At 40.3% G+C, this 12,395-nt stretch overlaps 1 protein-coding gene across 1 annotated transcript in view; it reads right to left on the bottom strand.

The window, feature by feature from the left end:
- Positions 1-12,192, bottom strand: part of LOC128863651 (protein drumstick) — a 57,664-nt gene extending 45,472 nt beyond the window's left edge. Inside the window, exon 1 of the mRNA XM_054102910.1 lies at positions 12,097-12,192. The gene's annotated coding sequence lies outside the window, so the exon portion shown is untranslated. The remainder of the gene's footprint in view (positions 1-12,096) is intronic.
- Between the last annotated feature and the right edge of the window lie 203 nt (positions 12,193-12,395).

Here is a 12,395-nt window from a genome sequence, read left to right as displayed (position 1 = left end):
AGAAAAACAAAACACAAAAAAACAAAATTGACAAAATGACGCAGTTTTGAATTTGATACTTCAGTTTTGTAATCAAAAAAATACGAAATAATTGAAATAATAATATGATTCTAGTACAGGCAATAGCCATTGATGTTGTGAAACGATTCGGTTGAATAAGTTTTTTTTTTTTTTTTTTGACAATACCAGGCCGAAAAAAGTCGTTTCGAGATAAATGTTAAATAAAGTTTAAAGTTTGGGGTACAGAAGCGCGCGGACCGCCCTCTACCTAGTTAATTGGCTGTAGAAGCCATAATATTAGGAGTTTCCGCATGAAATTTTCAATGTATGTATATTCTTAAGATACTATACTTTTAAAATATCGAAAAAAAACCTTTTTTTTTAATTTGTAGACCACCGGGTTCCCTTGAGATTCTTTAAATGGCATAGCCCCTTGTAGCTTGTTTCAAGAAAAATAGTTCATTATTCCGAAGACAACGTTGAGGGATGTGAAAATGAATGTATTCTGGAAGAAAGTGGCAATCGATTACGCCATTAATAACAACCAAGGCAAATGAGAGGGCAAATAGTGAGTTGACTAAGTTGATAAGCTTAAATCTGATTAAGTTCATTAGCTTACATCAGCCGTTATACGATGGGATTGGGTCCACAAAATTCAGAGATCGGAGGGCAAAGCGAGTAAATATCTTTTGGATACGCTCAAGTCTTTTAATGGGGCAATCAAAAGAAGGTCATCAAATGAAAACCGCATATTAGACTGGTATCGAACTAGGGACTTTTTTTTCCTTGTTCACTCCTCTCGGGAGCATAGTGCCTCGACTAGACTCTTCCATTGTACACGGCTCTGTGATGTTGTTTTTGCGCCGTCCCATGAGGTGTCGGCATCTGCTAGTTCGCGCAGCATCGACCTTCTCCAAGTGTTTTTTTGGTCAACCAGGACCTCTGCTCCCTTGCGGGTTCCAGTCCCGTGCCATTTTCGTGATGCTTTCTGCTGGTTTTCTCAATATGTGACCTATCCATCGCCACTTTGTGCATTTGATTTGCCTAAGGATAGGTTCCTCGGTCGTTAATCTCCACAGTGCGTCGTTACTGATGGTGTTTGGCCAGAATATTCTGCAGATGATGCGAAGGCATTTGTTGATGAAGGAGTGTAGCCTTTTTGTGATGGTGTTAGAGATCAACCATGTTTCGCTTCCATACGGACTTCACGCATGAGCCGTGAGCAGACTTCACGTGAGCGTGACTAGTTTGTACGCTATCGCTTGCATGTCAGAGAGTTTGTGAGAGAGGAGGCAAAGTCCAGGTTCTCAAGATGTCTGGTTAAACTCCATACGATACCTTTTTGGGCAGGGTCAGTTGGCTTATGACGGCAGAGGACAACCTTGCCTTACGTCTGCGTTGGTAGTGAATGGATCGCTGATGTTGCCGTTGTGGAGCACTGCAAGTTCGAAGTTCTCGTAAAGGACTCTGTTGAGCCGGGTAATCTTAGCGGGACCTCCCTTTCTACTCAACGCCAGCCATATTGAGGCTCGTTTGATTGTATCGAATACCTTCTTGAAGTCGACGAACAGCATGTAAAGCGAGGCGCATCCCTCAGTTCAATGTCATACTGTAATGCTAAGAATGTTGGCTTGATCAACACAGTTTCCGTGAGGGCGAAAACCAGCTTGCTCGTCTCTTAAGAAGCGTTCGATATCTTTGAGCCTGCTTTATATGATCACGGCTACAATTTTGTAGATGGTGATGAGTAGGGTTATTCCTCGCCAGTTCCCGCAGTCACGCAGGTCGCCTTTCTTGGGCAGCTTCACTATGATGCCTTTTATCCAGGACGGGGGTAGCTTTTCATTGCTCCAGACAGCGGCGATGTGGGGATGAAGAATTTCCGCTAATATTTGCGGATCGGCAGTGATTAGTTCAGGCTCTATGCCATCTTCGCCCTCAGCTTTGCTGATCTTCTTAAGCTTCTTAATTGCATGCTTAATCTCCGCCAGGCTGGGGCAGAGCTTAATAATTGAATTTTAATGTTTATTAGATGATCATATATTACTTTGTAAGAGTCAATATCTCGATGTTAAAATTATATTCTGATATGGAAACAGAGCAAAATTAAGATATTCACACAGTAATATCGGCTAGATTCAGAGCGAAGAAAAGACGTTCGCACTGCTTGAAATATAATCACAGACGTCAAAGAAAAAAAAACATTTTCGTTTTCTACAAATATTTCTCGTTTCTTCCAACGCTGAATTTTCGAACGGCAAGCAAACCCAATAGTAGTGAAACGAATTAAACGCACTAACGTTATTTCCAACAAAAATCGAGGAAATTTCGAGAAAACGCAATATCTCCCATAACTGACACGCCAAACACTCGGTATAAATACTTTACAGGTTTAAGTTAAAAAAAAGAAATGAAATAATCAGCATATCAGTTACTTGTATATATTTTATGTTTTTATAAATATCTTATTTCAAAAGAGTTTTCATGAATGAATGGAACATAAAAATACGAGCCATTAGCCAGGCAGTGCTTTTCGTATTCGGGTAAAAGCAAATTTTTACAACTAAGTCAAAATCTTAATGTGGTTGCACGCCTACATACATTTTTATGTGCATATGAACATGCATATATATAGGGTGTTCCAAAAGAGTGTATGGCGGGGCAGCTGCTCCAGCCCTTTAAAGTTTTCAATTTTTTGTTTTACTTTAAAAATTCATTTACAATCTAAAGAATAGCCTTTCAATGTTTTACGCTTATTAAAAGTCTATGAAGTCAGTGAAGTGATGAACGAAAGATGAGTAAGAACGAAAAATTTAATCGCGTTTTTCGCGAAACTCGTTTTTTCCGGGCTGTAGAATATAACTGAAAATTTTTTTAATATATTGACCTTCGCATGTACTTCAAATTTTAAATTAATTTGCACTAAAAATATTCTTTTCATCAAATTGTTTACAAAAAAAGTGTAATTTTTTTCTTTTTCATTTCAAATTTGCGTTTTTTTTTTTTTGTTAAAAATTGGTAAGTGCAAAGCGGTATAACTTATTTTAATGAAAAATTTGTGTCTGGTTGATTTCAGGCGATTACAAGAGGCTGCACATTCCCCGGCGCAAATTAAAGGAGCCACGTTTGAGCAGCTGTAGCGCCGCCATTTTGTTTTTTATTTGTTTCAAAAAATTGTTTGTATATTAATTTAAGTATGAATATTAACATGCTGTTTATTTATATACTCTCAGTTTTTCGCAAAAAATGATTGAAAAACTCATGGTCTGGAGTAGCTGCCCCCCTTAATATTCCATTTATTCATGCGCTCTGTAGTTGTTTTACGTCATTGCCATACTCTTGGGAATAAATTCTTGTATTTGGCAATTTTCAAATTTTGGAAAATCATAGTGTACAAGAAGGGACAAAGTACTGATCCGTGAGGGATTCCAGCCGGTAATCCAGGTCGGAGTATTCATTATTTAAGCACACACAAAAGTAGTGACTGGTCAAAAACCTTTGAAAGTGGATAGTGAAAGCTAAATATATTATGCATAAGTACTTTATGCCAAACTGAAAATCAAATGCTTTTTCAACATCCAGAAGAACCCCGTTGACTTTTCATTCTCAAAGCTTGATTTTACATGCTTAGAGATGCATTTAATTCGGACACTTCCGTGGCAATAAATGACCGAGTAAGCGCGGCAAATAAAGAATTCTTTGCAGACATAAAATTATTCAAGTCCCGATTGCCACCAAACACTCAAAAGATAGCAATGTATTAAGTGCTTGTACGGCCCATACTAACTCACAGCAGCGAGGTATGGGTACTTAAAACAAAAGGCATCGAACAAATACTGAGGCTTAAAAGAGAAATAAATGGCCCTTCTGCCGAGGTGACGGAACATATCGGCTAGGATACAATCACGAGCTCAACGCTCTGATTCAAAATGAAACCACAGTACGCTTCATAAAATGTCAACGAATCAGATGACTGGGGCACATTTACAGAACACCCAAATGGAGAGCTGCCAGTATACCTTTCCATAGGCAAGTGTCCAACCACAGAAGTCGACGGAGACCAAACAAATGCTGGACTGATGCGGCCACAGCCGACTTGTGGAAAATGGGATTCGCAAACTGGAACACGACTGTAGTGCTATTGATGATGATGAGAGATGATGCGTTCAATCTTATGCGTTGTACGGTGGTGCTACCTAAGTTCCAACTGTTTATTTGGTATTATTCGAATAAGATTTATGAATAGAGATTTTTTTCGTTTAATCATTATCTTCAAAAATTAAGTTCAAACTACTTAGGAGACTAATAGGTGAATAACTACGAGCAAACTTGGTTGCTTTACGAGGCTTGTGGATTGGGAAAATATTGAAATTCAAGGCAAGGGTTTAATATAAACAGGGTTGGAGATTTTGCGCTACCACTAAATTGCACGATAATTTAATTTTTAGTTACTTAGTTAAAATAAGGGTTTCATTTTTCAATGTTTTATTTATTCCCTTATTGCCTTAATTATTTAGTGTACTATACCCAACCCCGATTATAAAGGTAAAAATAGTATTACCTCTTTCGGCAAATATTGTCCACACTTTTATTTTTTAATCATCTTGCCCTGCTCACTTTCTTGGAGGGGCTTCATGAATAACTTCTTGAATTTATAATATAATATTTAACATTCTCGAATTCAGCCTCTGGAGTATCTAACGAAAGAGAACTCAGTTGGTTTAATGTTGCGATAACAAGATTTTCCTGCACCGGCACGCCAAGTTGAATGGACACTTCATGATTTTAAAGCAATGCATAGGCAAAAAAATTTGCCATTTCATCATTGTTGATGGCATCAAATGACCTTATCAAATATTTTCGATAAAAAAATGGTCAATGACGCCAACACTCCCAAGCTCACATCAAACTGTACCAATGCGTCTGATGCATAGGTAACCTCGAAAACCATTTGCGGGGCTTGCTAACACGAATTCTGGCAAGTTTGCTTATCCACAAAGCCGACGAGATGATACTCCGCCTCGTCCACTACTTCTTTGCACAGGTTGGACAACAAAGTACTTACTTTGCAAAATTTCTCAAAGTTATTTTGGCTGCCGGGTATTAGGCGCGGTGCGAAACCCACTGTGCGATTGAAGCACTAAACGATGGAAAAGATTTTTTTCTAATAGTGCACACCCTTCGGTGACCAGTGCATTTTTGCCATGAAAAAGCTCTTCATAAAAACCATCTGCCATTCCAAAGTGGCATAAAACTTTAGGTTCCTTCATTTACGCAAGAGGTTCCTGGCGAAAATTTATGTCTATTCTTTCTCTTCTGAACTCAGTAAGTGAAGCTAAGTCCTTCTCCACCTGATCTTTCCAACGCAGAGGAGAGCAGCTGGTACCGCATCGAATACTTTCAAAGCCGGAGTGTTTGTATCCTCCATTTGGACGATATGGCCCAGCCAACGAAGCCGTTGGGCCTTTATTCGCTGCGCGAGGTCTATGTCGTCGCAAAACTGGTACAGCTCATTGTTCCATCGTCTACAATAGTCGCGGTGACCAATATGCAAAGTTGCAAAAATATTCCGCAGAATCTTTCCTCAAGCACTCCAAGTGACGCTTCATCGGATGTTGCCATCGTCCAAGCTTCTGCGCCATATGAAGGAACAAGCAGGATAAGAGCCTTGCACTGAGTTCGTTTTTTTGATCGAGGGAGGACTTTACTACTTACCAAAGCCAACTTTATCGTCAAGCTTTGAGCCATCAAAGCCATCGTAGGCAGTGTTTTCGACCATGTAATTGTCAACCCACTCACATCTGCCTGGGATTCTACATAGTATCATACTAAACCACCTTTTAAATTATGGTTCATTCAAGCAGTAATCAAGAAGGTTGTTTGGACCCAGCCCGAGTAGGTTCAACCCCTAAATTGCGTCATTGATTAGTTGCGGCAAGTCGAGCAGCAGTTTTACCTGCATTCTGTTTACCAACTAAATCTAGGAGAGGTAAAAAGAAAAGAGTATTCAGAGCATCAGCGGATGTAGTTCTAAGAGCCCAACTGATGCATACAAGCGCCATACATCGAACCCTGGAGCCTGTTTCTAATTATTGTCTTGTCGAGAGCCGTCCACCAGATTGTAATCCCGTAAAGGAGGATGGGAGTGATACGATCTTGCATAGCCGTATTAGTTTTGCGGGGATACCAAATTCAGACATCTCGGCATATAGGCAACTCCTTTTCGTGCTGTCGAATGGTGTTTTAAAATCGACGAAAAAATGGTGTGTGCCGATTCTCCTTCCACGGGTCTTTTCCAAGACTTGGCGTATTGTGAATATCTGGTCAAGCGCTAGTATCAAAGTAAGCTGTGGCTCTAAAAGCTACACCACATTCGGACCACCCTGTACATATTTAGTCATATACAACTGAAAATCGAGTATATGGAAGCGGTTTGAGCTGTTGCGCCAGTCGGCGCGTATTTGCTGGTCAATTGAGTCCATTCAGTCAATGGGCGCATTCAGACTTGTTAGTTTTATTAATGAAAATGTGTCATCAGCAAATTAAAGACAATGAATTAATTTAGAGGTGCGCTTAATGGACTTACGATGCCTCCTATATACTACAGCACCAACAACAACAGCAGCAGCAACCACAGAAAAAACATAAATAAACATTCACAATAACCATAAGTACACCTTTCACACCACAGCAAACCACACACGAACATTCGAAACGCCGGCAGAGGCTGCATAACCAACCACAAAGTGTTGCCGCTTGCCCCACACCTTACCGCAAAACGCTTGCGACAACGTAATTGACCACCACTTCGAATGGCCTAAATGGCAGCACAAAACAAAAAAAAAAAACAACGCAGCAACGGCATTCGCGACAGCGAGGCTAAAAAAGCGCTGAAAAATCAAGAGATTATTTTCTTTGTTTTTGTGTCTTGTCATAAATTACGGCTATTCATGGCAACACAGCGTAGACATTTATTTTCTACCAAATTGGATGAATCGGCGACAATTTATGAGCGGTGCGATCTACGGATCGCAACTTTATTTTTTATTATTAACGCTTTATGTAGTTGCTTGGCATTTTATGGGTGTATGCATACATACATATAAATATTTATACATACATTAGTGATGCAAACCTACATTCATTCACACACGCGTATGGACCCACTTACTTAGTTTTAGATACTATTTTGTTTTAATTTCTAAGTATCTATCGACGAAACTATAAATAAATATGTATGCGTAAGATGACAACAATGAACTACTGAATATTAATTCCCTACCACATCTTCAGCAGCAACGGTAACAACAGCAGCCACACCGGCAGCAGTATAAAACACTAAAAGCATTAGCAGTAACAGCAACCGCACTATGCTCCATTACTGTAAGTATGTGTGTATGTATGTATTTATGTATGTATTTATATATGCACATATTCACTATTGATCACAATAAAAATTATGCTTTGAGGAAGCCAACTGGAGTGCGAACTAGAGGGAGGTGACTATTGGGTTGGGTCGTCAATTTGCATACCTCGATCGAATCGAGCAATTCAATACCAACGGTTTCATTAATATTTATGAATGTCGAGAAATAAAACGATAAATTTGTGTTTATACTACAAGTTCAATCAAACCTTTGTTGTGAATAAAATAGTTGAAAATTAAGAAGCAGTGACTACCAAAATGTTTTTCACACTTTAGCTGAGGATTGTCAAATCCGCTTTGAAGTCATTTGTTAATCTCAAACTAAGTAGAAAAACACAAAAACTATATTAAAAAATGGCATTTGCATTTGATTAAGTATTTTAACATCCTAAACACCTAAATCAATGTAGCTCTCCTTTGTTTTTTCACTCTTGATGTAGCATTTCTTCTTTTGTTTAAAGCTGAGAAATAAATCTTATTAGAAGTTGATCGCCTGCCTGGTGAGCTTTTTAAGGCTGGAGGAGATGAGTCGATTGGGAGATGAGTTGATTAGAGTTAGAGGAGATGAGTTGATTGCTGCACCGACTTATCGGCTTCATATGGCAGGCAGTAAGCATTCCCGGTGATTAGAGGCTCAGTACCCTTTGTCCTATCCTAAAGAAAGGCGACGCCACGAACTGCGCCAACTGCAGAGCGATCAGCCTTATCTCCATCGCATATAAAATTCTATCCTGCCTGCTATGTGATAAACTGAAACCTTACGCCCAATCGCTATTTGGGCCATACCAGACCGATTTCAGACCTGACCGCTCCACCGTCTACCAAATATTCTCACTGCGGCAGATCCTGGAAAAGACCCATGAGAACCAAGTTAACACAAACCACATTCGCAACTAGCTCTATCGCATATTTGTCTAAGTTCGGTATCCGTGCTAAGCTGATACGGCTGTGTAGTTTGACGTTGAGCAGCACACAAAGCTTCGTCTAGATAGGGATGTCGCCGTCGCTTTTACTGCTATTGAAAAGGAATCCGCACGACTGGATCTGACGGTAAACGAGGGCAAGGCCAAGTACATTCTGGCGTTCCGCAGGTAGTTACGGCGTCTTGAACCATAGATCGAAATTAACAAATATAAAAGGTGATAAATGAAAGAGGCATGCGGAAAGCAGAGACACCTGGTGAAACAATATTCAGCAGGCTATAAATCGGTAACGGGTTGTTACGGCCAATTAAGTAAGTCAGTCGGATTGGGACTCGATGAAGAAACAGCGACTACTCCTTTCTTCTTTGGGGCTAGTTAGATTGAACTTGGTTTCTTTTGCTTTCATTGGCTAACAATATTTTTACGTTCTTGCTGAGGTAGCGACCGAAACTTCGAAACTGTAATGCCAAAATAACTGACAGTAAGGTGATTCGATCTACGACAAGCGTTCTCACGACAGTTAGTTCTACGTTACCGAAACGACCAATACTCGTCTCAACTTTTGAGACGGCGATACGTCTAAATTATGATATATAATCAAAAAATGGGCAAAAGCAAAAGTGGTTTTCATTCCCAAAGGAGGAAAAACTACACATACGAAACCGAATGACTTCGGGCCGATTAGCCTATCATCTTTTTTGTTAAAATCCCTAGATGGGTTGCTTGATGTGCACATCAAAGGAAAGACCAGCTACAAGTTATCACCTTCCCAACATGCATACAGCAAAGGCAAATCAGTGGTTAACACAGTTGAAAGATCACTTCACTATATAGAATATACCCTGGCTGCCCTTCTGGACATCGAGGGTGCTTTCAATAGGATACATCTGCAAATACCACTTCGCTAACGGCAAGGGGAGTAAACAGTGCTCTAGTCTCGTTTATAGAGCAAATGCTAAGTGGGCAGACGATAAGCGCAAATTTGAGCGAAACATCCATTAAGAAATTTCCGATCAGGGGTACACCACAAGGTGAGGTAATCTCTACACTTCTGTGGAAACTGTCAATAATCTACTTCAGGAACTTGAAAACATGGGAGGTAAGATAATTTCATATGCCAATATTGTAATAATAACCTCGGGAAAACGCCTTGCAACGTTATGGGATCTTCAACAAAGATCTCTCAAGAATATCACTTCGGTGTAAACGTCGAGGACTAGAAGGACTAGAAGGAGAACAGAAACATAAAACACCTGCTCTTAAACAAATATTCCTTGCAGAAAAATCCCCTAGATTAACAGAATGAGCAAAATATCTAGGGTTTGTACTGCACAAGAAGCTAAATTGGCGACTCACAGTCGCAGATAGAGTACGCAAAGCTGACAGCGTTGTACTCCTGCTGAAAGCTAATTGGGAAAAAATAGTGGTTGGAACCCAGAATGATACAGCAGTAGGTGGGCCAATTCTCTGCTATGGTATTTTAGTATGGTGAATAGACAAGTTTCAGAGAGTCGCATCTGTTCTTAATTCGGTGTGATGTCTACCATAGCATCGAAAGCATTATATGCGACATTAAACTTCCTTCCGGTAGATCTGCAGGCAAGATATATCGCGCGCAGTGCGGCAATAAGGTTTAACACAGTGGTTAAAAACGGACTACGGTCACGATAAAATTCTTTTGGAGCTTCCCAGACTGATGGACTATACACTCCCGCCTACACTTGCCCTTATAACGTTCACGGCCCTCCTACCTTCAAGGCAATAGTAGGAACGGAACGATGTAAGACAGGGCGCGTCCGTTCATGTATACACAGATGGCTCAAAGCTCGAGGGCAGAGTGGGCGGAGGTGTATAGTCTGAACATCTGGGATCTCATTCAGTTTTCGGATCCCGGACTACTGTAGTGTCTTTCAGACTGAACTGATGGCAATAATGAAAACCGCAACACTGCAATAGTGTGATGCGATATCTGGAAATGATATCTACGTTTTCGATGATAGCCAGGCGGCAATAAATTCTCACACAAAGCAGTCAATAACCTGAATAGTAGCCATGAAATGCTGTACATCTCTTAACAAGATGGCTGAGCTAAAGAGTGAAAAAGTTTTGGAAATAGAATGCCGTGGTTCATCGTGCATCGTTATGTCAGACAATAATGTGTCGGTGGTTCGTTGGTACGGCAATAAATGTGTACAGTTATTGTCCACGTAGGTCGGAAAAATACGCAAGGTGGGTGACTCTGTTCGACTACATGCAGGTGATGACTGGCAACAGAATTTCGCAAGCAGACACCGTCGAAGGAAATGCAACCGCAGAACACTTAACCCTACACATAAGTGTACAACTCGTATGACTAAACAGGGTCAGAAATAAATCCGCAAAATTTATTTATTATTCTCCTATCATGAAAATTAACTTTCTTTTTTCCCCCATTACCCCATTACGTGAGATATATTTTCTCCTGAGAGAGTTAATCTGTTGTAGTTGTTAAATTGTATAGAGATTCATCATCATCATAAATTGCTAGAGTTCCAGTATGGAGCATGTGGCCACAACGAATTTCTTCCATTCGGAACTGTTTTGCGTCAATCTCTTAACTTCACTCCAGCTAAGCTGCATGGCGCGGGTTTCTGACTCCAGCAGACGTCTCCACGTATTCGCTGGTCTTCCACGTCTGCGGCTTCCTTCCTTGAGGATTCCAGTCAATGGCGGCCTTGGTTAAATCACCATTTCCTCTGTGTAGAATATGGCCAATCCAGCCCTATTTTCTCTTTCAGATCTCTAATAGTATTGGCTTCTGCTGGGTTCCGGGCCACAAGTCAGCATTCGAGTTAATATTTGTACAGAATATTTTGAGAATTTTTTGAAGGCATCTGTTTATAAAAACTTGCAACCAGCTTGTGTCAGCTAACGTCGCATTTCACGTTTCACAACCATAAAGTAAAGTCGAGTATACGTTGGTGTTAAAAATTCACAGTTTTGTGCGCCGTAAAATGTGTGATGCATTTCAAATTGCTTGCAGAGAGCCAAATGTCGCCACATCTTTCTTTATTTGGCTTTTGATATCATCGCTCGAACCTTCCCAGGCCGATGTAACGCTGCCTAAATAGCAGAAAGATTGAACATCTTCGATATCGATGCCATCAATTGAGGCATTTTGTATGAGTTTGGTTTTCAGCATATTGATCTTCAGGCCGCGATGTAAAGTATCGAACGTTGTTGGAAGTCTATAAAGACGAGATAGACCGAGGTAATCCACTCAACTGACTGTTCAACGATAACTCTGAGACTGTTGATGTGGTCGATGCATGAACGGTTCGCTCTGTTCCTGTCTGAGTTCTGATTGCAGCACCGCTGAAAGTCTTTTCTTTATGATTTGTACGATTATATTATTAATCATAGTAAGCAAAGGAATGCTCGTCCAGTTCTTAGATTCCGCCAGATTGGTTTTCTTAAGAAAATTCTTTCCCTTCAGTTCATCAGACAAGTTGCGTGTTGCCCAGAATTTCAAAATCAAATATTAAGCTCGCGCTGCCCACGCGATCAGCTTTCAACAATTCAGGCGAGATGGACAACAGGAGCCTTGCTAGTTTTAATAAAACATTTCTACGCCCAAAATTTCAACAACTTTACAAGAAATTTCGCCTCGGCTGAATCCAAGCCAAACGATTCAACTAATACAGCATTGAAATGTTACTATTCCTAAGCCAAATGAGTCACTTCATGGTAATACAAAAATTTACTCACATTTCGGTGTCGTGCACTCCACTGTTTCAGCGCTTTCAGTGATCCAATCGACCAGTGACGCGCTTGAAATCGATGAATGAATGAAACAAGTTGAGTAAACCGAAACGCTCAACGCGCACAGCTCGAACCGCTATGAAATATTGGCATTTGATTGACATCAGCATCAGCGCAGACCGTGAATTCGTATATGTAAATGACTTCAGTGCGATTCGCCCGCCGTCCCTGCCTCACCCACAAACACGCGCATCCATACCATTTTGGTTTCACACGTTTCAACTAAATGTAAATGGGAAAATATC

Source organism: Anastrepha ludens, chromosome 5, assembly GCF_028408465.1.
Source record: "Anastrepha ludens isolate Willacy chromosome 5, idAnaLude1.1, whole genome shotgun sequence".
NCBI lineage: Eukaryota > Metazoa > Arthropoda > Insecta > Diptera > Tephritidae > Anastrepha > Anastrepha ludens.
This window is presented reverse-complemented; position numbering and strand designations above follow the sequence as displayed.